The following is a 6,851-nucleotide window of genomic DNA, read 5'->3' on the forward strand; positions in this document are numbered from 1 at the left end:
GAAATCCGGGCTGGAGCAGATTTCGTTTTGGTATTCAGCCTGTCGGAACGATATCGATACATATTGACGATAACGGGCACAGTTATATGTACTTGTTTTATTCTATACCAGGCGTGATTGATGAAAAGAACGTGAAAAAAATCAAAGAATATTCTTTTCTTTTTTAAAATAAAATTATAAAAATTTATTTTCGTTTCTTGTTTCTTTTGGATTAAAATAACTCTACCGAATGGTTTAACACCCCTTAACCGCTCATGCTCGTGTCTCACACGTGCACAACTAATCCTCGAGAAAGTGCAATTTTGCTTAATTATTCTCTTTCACTTTTCATATTGCGCTGTCCTTTCTATTTTACGGTAAAAATGTATGTCAGAACATTTTAAATAAATGGGAAACTTATTTCTACCAGCGTAGGAAATAATTAAGAAGAAATAAAATTGATCATTTTTGGCACATCAAGTTGAGAAAAATGTGAGCGTTAAAGGGGTTAACAGAATTCTCTTCGACAGTGGATACCTTTTCACCGAACATCGATTAATTTTCGCCTGTTGTGCACTACAGTTGTGCTAGCCGGGGTGTTGCATACGTACAGGGGTGGCCCAATTCAAGATGGCCAGGAGTGGGGGAAGGTTTATTTCGCGGGGCAATTACACGCTTGTTAACTGACTGTGGTTGAAAAACGATGGTTGTATGTACTTACGTCCTCGTGTGCATAATGCGTGCAGCAGAATCTTTTTTTGCCCCGCACTGTATATTGTATTATCGTGTTCTATAAATTATATTTATTGCGTAATACTATATTGTCTTATTGTATTATAGAATACACAGGACAGGATTCACAAAATGACACAAACACGAGTGATTTGTTATCACGTTGACAGTCACGCTGGTTACCTGTGACTGGAGATTGTTTCCTCGATGGAGCCACGGTAGTCATCAATGACCAAAGTGCTTCAAATGTTTAGAATAATTAAAATAAAATGAATATCGTCGACTAAAAATTTCGAACATCATAGCTAACTAGATATTATTTTGAATTAAAAAGGAACATAATAATAATAATAAAGCATAATAAGCATAATGAAAATTTTTTTGTGGCCGCCTGAGAGCTACATGTAAATCTAGCATGGCAGTCAACGTGCTAACCCCCAGATGCCGGGTCAAATATGACCCAATAGTAAAATCTTTTTCGTACTCAAGCGAATCCACGCTTTTTAAAATTTTACTAGTCGTTATACTGTTTGGGAGTATAGAAACGTATTATGAATAAAATAAGAAACATTTGTAATATAAGAAGAGAAGAGTCGTGAATCTATTTCAAACAAACAACAGTTAAACAACAAACTTATACAACACAGAAAACGTGTTCAGTTCCTCTTCTAACTTCCGGCGTGAGCACCAACAGGCAATGAAATTATACACGATAGTACAACTGCAATTAATTAAATTCAGTTCCAAAGCAGCCGACAATATACAAATGATATTTTCATAGGAGATTTATAAGGATATACAGAATGAGAGCACAGCATGGTTTTTGCTGCAATGTACTTTCTATTAAATATACAATAAAAAAAAAAAAAAAAAGAAGCAGAAATTGTTTTTCTTTTCTTTCGTTTTATCTCCACGAAGGAATTCGCGGGTTACGAGTTCGGAAAGTTGCAGCACGATTAAAAGAGGCAACGTTTAGGGGTGGAACAAAGGAATCTAATTACTGGCAACTTTACTCGTCACAAGTGGCCCGCGACAGAACCGTAACTCGAGCTTCTGAAAACAATGGGATAAAGTGCGAGGCAAAGCGACAGAGCCGCGGCTTTCTTCCGGAGTTTAACCCATTTCTGGGAATTTTTTTTTTTCGTCGCCATGGAATGCAAGGATACGACAAAAGAAAACCGCTGAATAAACATTCGCCCCTTTCCTCCCACCCCATTCTCGCCACTTCTCGTCCTTCGCGTCTTCTTTTATTCCAGAGAAATTTTTTATGAATTCTTCTCAACGTCAATGACGTAAATATATAATAATAATTAATATACTCGACGACACAGTTGTTACTTTTCGATGTACCTGGTGAAAAATAATCCTTCTGAAATATTCGTTGTACGAAATAGCGTGTGAAGCAAAAGTTGCATGATTTCAAGGGGCACATACAGTGACTCCCACTAATATTCGGGCACTATTTAAAACATTGTAACTTTTTTAAAATTGGACCAAATGACCTGAGTTTTTTTTGAGAAGTTAGAAGGATTAGTATACCAGATGACGTGTACAAAATATTTCGAAAAAATTGCAATTTGTGGGAATTGCGAAAAAAATTGTAAAGGTCACTGTTTACAACTTTTTTATCCGAGCTTGTAATGAAAATTTAAAACGTACGGTTTTGCACATGCTGAAAATTTCATCGAGTATTTCTGACAATTGTTTCTATACATAAAATTTTGAAATTATTTAAAAAATTAAGGAGAAATTCAAGTTTTCAGAAATTAAGAGAGCATTAAAAGCTGAGTAAATAAATATTAAGGTGTAATATGTTTAAAATGAGTATTTATTGAGATATGCACGACAGAAGTTCTATTCTATTGAAATCGAATTCACACAAAAACACGCAGAAGTATATATCTCTACCAGTAAATTTGATTTACGGTTTGGTAAATTCGGTGGAGTAAATGGTTTACGAGAAATTTCAGGTCGTCAAGTTAGGTGAATCACCCTGTATATACTCAAGGAAACGAACGATCAGTGTATTCTACAATTGTAAATATGAAAAAAATGTTATAGAAACGTGGGTCGTTTGAAACTTTATTTAAAATTTCTAGCAAATATAGGAATTACAAAGGGAATGGTAACGAACTTGCGGTTACTGTTACATAAGACAGAAATGACGCCGAGAGAAGTTAAATTCAACACCTTGAACGACCTCAGATAGTAAACACAAACTAGATGCAAACATCTCTGATCTATTTCTACTTTATATTACAGTAACCGAAAGTTCGTTGCTGTTCCCCTCATACTTTTCTTATAATTTTTTAACGAAGTTTCAAACGACCTATGTTTGTATAATATTTTTTTCTTATTTATACCCAAAGAAAGTACCGATAAAATTTAGCCGGAAAACAAAATTTCATCGTAAAATTTAGTTATCGTTCTTCTTGAATAAAGAAAAAACCTCTTACAAAAAATCTTACCTCGAGTTAATCTCTATTGAAAAATATAAAACGTAGAAAAACTGAACACCTTCTCAGCGTGGTTTTGAAATTCGTTCTTTTCTCCTGGGGAAAAATCTTCGAAGAAGTGTCCAATTCGTAGATTGGCTTAGAAAACAGAGTGTAGAGGGGGAATGTTAGCATTTTCCAGCCGAGGAATTAGCAAACGTTGGGCCGTGGAAGTGCAAACCCCGACGTCGAGGAACTCCCAGCTTTGAAACGGGACACTTTCGAGCCTCAAGTGTGCTCGAGGGATTATAACTTCGCGCATCCCTGCCCGCTGCCAAGATCCAGAAACTTTCCCAACCCTCTCTCTCTCTCTCTCTGTAATGCCAGTGGAAAGTTTCATCCGGTCTCGACAGAATTTACACAACTTCGGAAACCGCCAAACAAACTTCCCCGTAAATCGCCATTTTTTCCCTCCATCTTAGACTCTTCTCGATTCAATCGAGCGTAATTTGGCCGATTCTATAAAAATCTTCCCATTCTTGCCAGACGCAAAATAATTCGTGTAACTTTTCTTCAAATTTCTTCAACTATCTTTCAATCAATGTTACATAGCCATTTTGAAAAATTTTTTCAAATGATCATTCATACAATAAATACTGTAGCATTGTACACTACCAAGTAAGTGTACTAGTTACCACACCAATTACTTTTAGTTACTATATGTATGAATGGAGAAAAATTGTAAATGATTTTTCCAACAAATATTCTATCAAATTCTAAAGTGACAGAACTTTTGTTTTATGGATTTTTGACAACAAAAGTGCATAATATAATATAGTGAAAAAATATGCTTATTTCTGTTATTTTTTTATGTTATTAATTTTCTTAAGATTAGACAAGTCCACATATTCTATGTATTATTTAACAACGCAAATACTAGATATTAGATACCATGCAGTAAGCAACAGTAAGCCAAATACTAGTACTAATACCTCATACATTGGCAATGGATTTAGCATCAAATACTACACACTACATGTATAATACCCACTAAAGTTGTCAATTTCTCCCTATTTCTCGACTCTACAATACCACTCGATTCGATCAAACCATCATTTCCCTTAATTTACCAAAACATGTTTAATCCACGTCGATAAATGTTTATGAAACGTCAATGGTTTCCGTTTACACACGGGCTGCTTTTATTTATCCGCCACACGACCGAAGCTATCCGGACAATATTGACGCGTTATCCGTGCAAATGAAATTCAATCGCGAAAAGAAAAGAGAGAGGAGAAAAAAGAACAAACGACAGGATACGTCACAATATTCAATCACACTCCCCATACTACGCACGTTAATACACCGTATCGTAAGGTAAACACTCGCGCCAATAAGCCTCGATATCTACGACCGATTTCCGTCTCGCTGCACAACATAACGGCAATTTCATACGTTCACTAGCGACACTAGAAGAAATCGAAGAACCAATAACCGACACGCCACTACATCGTCGATAAGATACGGAACGAATTTATTTTCATGCACGGATAACATCTATGGGTTACCAATTTATTATACCATCTTGGAATTATTCTCCCTGTGTTTTCGTTCCTCTTTTCAGAAAATTAATAACTCGTTTGTTCAAAAAGGATAGAGAAAGAACGCAACTTGTCAACGAACCCAGCACGTAAGTGTACGTGGTAAGTGTGTGTACAGTGGTATTGCGACTTACCCTCGAAACCTAACCTGACACCGCCCAGTGTCACTATGAAGCCGCTTTATACTGTTCCTTCAAGAGCTGTCTTGTTTCTGCGGACGCAGGGTTCACCGATGATTCACACTCGTGAAACGTCGTGACACAACGGCTCGTTCCTCGCAAAACACGCGAACCGCAACACAAGCCAAGAAAAACCGCGACTTCGTCCCATCGTGAGACAGGGACTGCCTTCTATGCGGGCTGTGTCGGCTGGAGTGCAGGGACGAATCCAGGGACCTGGTCGCCACTGGAGATTGCTTTGCCTGCGACATCAATTTTTTTGGAACATTTATTTCTTGTGAATGTTTCAAGTTGAATGGCTTTGGATAATTCTGTGACATAACTTTGAAATTTGTACGAGAATCGTTGGACTGTGGAAATTTATGGGATTTGTAAATTTATAATTTCGATGTGGAAACTATTTTTCAGACGGTAGAAAAGAATCGGTGAATTCTTCGAAATTCTTCGAAATGTACGAAAGTATCGTGTTGTTTTATAATGAAATGTAGTATGTGTGAAGTGTGGGTGTTCTTAATTGTTCTAAGTCGTGGAAAAATTGATGATATATTGTGTTAGTTTTCGTTGTACACGAAGTTGCTTGAAAACACTTCGAAGTGTACGAAAATATTTCTCTATTCTACAATAAAATATTAATATTAAGAAATATGAGTATTTTTATTATTTTTTTCGGATCCAAAAAAGAAAATTGTTTTAGCTATAGAAAAATTCCTAACAAAAATTTCTCAACAAATTTCGATCTATTAAACATCTTTCGACAATTCCTTCAACTGTGAAAAACTACTCTTCCATATTACCATGATAAAAGTGATTAAATGCACGTGTTTATAAGTGAAAGTACTCATGTATTCTTTCATGAATATAATTTACGATTCTTTTTGAAGTACCCTGGTGCCCCAATGGAGTAGCCATGACTGGCGCACCGCGTATGCGCAGTTCCCACGTGCATCTGTGACAGAATTGAGCATGTGTTTCCCTCTTCGTCAAATTAAACCACGAAAACGATGAATTATTAATTGAAACCTGACGAACGTCGCCGGCAGATCTCAAACAGGGATTATTTCTTCCGTTTCGAGCTTATTGTTTCTCATATCCGGATTCGTTTCCTTCGACGAAGACGGAAAATCAATGATCCTATCGTTGACGACGGAGGAACTCAATTACCCGCTGAAAATTCGTATCAGCGTGTTTTCAATCGGGCACTGATTTGTTCCAATTGAAACCAATAATTTTTCGACAGTCCAATTATATCCGGGAAAATTCATTAGCATCGAAAGGTTTGCAACAGTGCGGGAAAAATCGTAATTTCAAATTTGAATTTGGAAAAAATTTAAAATAATGCAACAGTTCGACAATGGATAATTCAATTTATCGCTGTTATTGGTTATAATGGACCATGGCGAGTTTTGACGAGATTTAAAATCGCAAATGACGTCTGGTGACTTTAAAATTCCACTTTAAATCCAAAGGTACAGTGAAGCGAAGGAGTACTGTATTCCTCGGCGATCAAAGACAGAGCACCGATCGCGAACTTCGCCAATTGCCAGGTTTCGCGAAGTTTCACGGGACCAACCGTGAGAAAGGCCAATTCTAACCACTGGATGCTCGTGTTTTCAATGGAAATGATTGAATTATGGACAGCCCAACCCCTTTGCCAAATTTCTATCCGCTTGGAGTGTCTGAAAGCTGGCTTAACCTGGCCTAACCTCACTTTTCCATCGACTCCAGCCTGTAGATCGAACCGAACGGTAAAACTTAACCTATAAAAATTTTATTCTTCGCTCTGACGAATCTTAGAGTCCCACCAGGGACGTAGACTATGGGAAAAGAAAGGGTAGCGCGTTTGTGGATGTACGATTCGTGATTAGGGTGTTCAAAGGTGGAAATTAGGGCGCAGAAACGAGAAATGGGGTGGCCATTGAATTCGT

The 6,851-nt window shown here is 37.0% G+C and overlaps 1 protein-coding gene across 1 annotated transcript in view; it reads right to left on the reverse strand.

Annotated features, from left to right (window-relative positions):
• LOC108575685 overlaps positions 1 to 5,073 on the reverse strand; it is a 34,265-nt gene extending 29,192 nt beyond the window's left edge. Inside the window, exon 1 of the mRNA XM_017938553.1 lies at positions 4,882 to 5,073. The gene's annotated coding sequence lies outside the window, so the exon portion shown is untranslated. The remainder of the gene's footprint in view (positions 1 to 4,881) is intronic.
• Between the last annotated feature and the right edge of the window lie 1,778 nt (positions 5,074 to 6,851).

This window comes from Habropoda laboriosa, unplaced genomic scaffold, assembly GCF_001263275.1.
Source record: "Habropoda laboriosa isolate 0110345459 unplaced genomic scaffold, ASM126327v1 scaffold295, whole genome shotgun sequence".
Taxonomy (NCBI): domain Eukaryota; kingdom Metazoa; phylum Arthropoda; class Insecta; order Hymenoptera; family Apidae; genus Habropoda; species Habropoda laboriosa.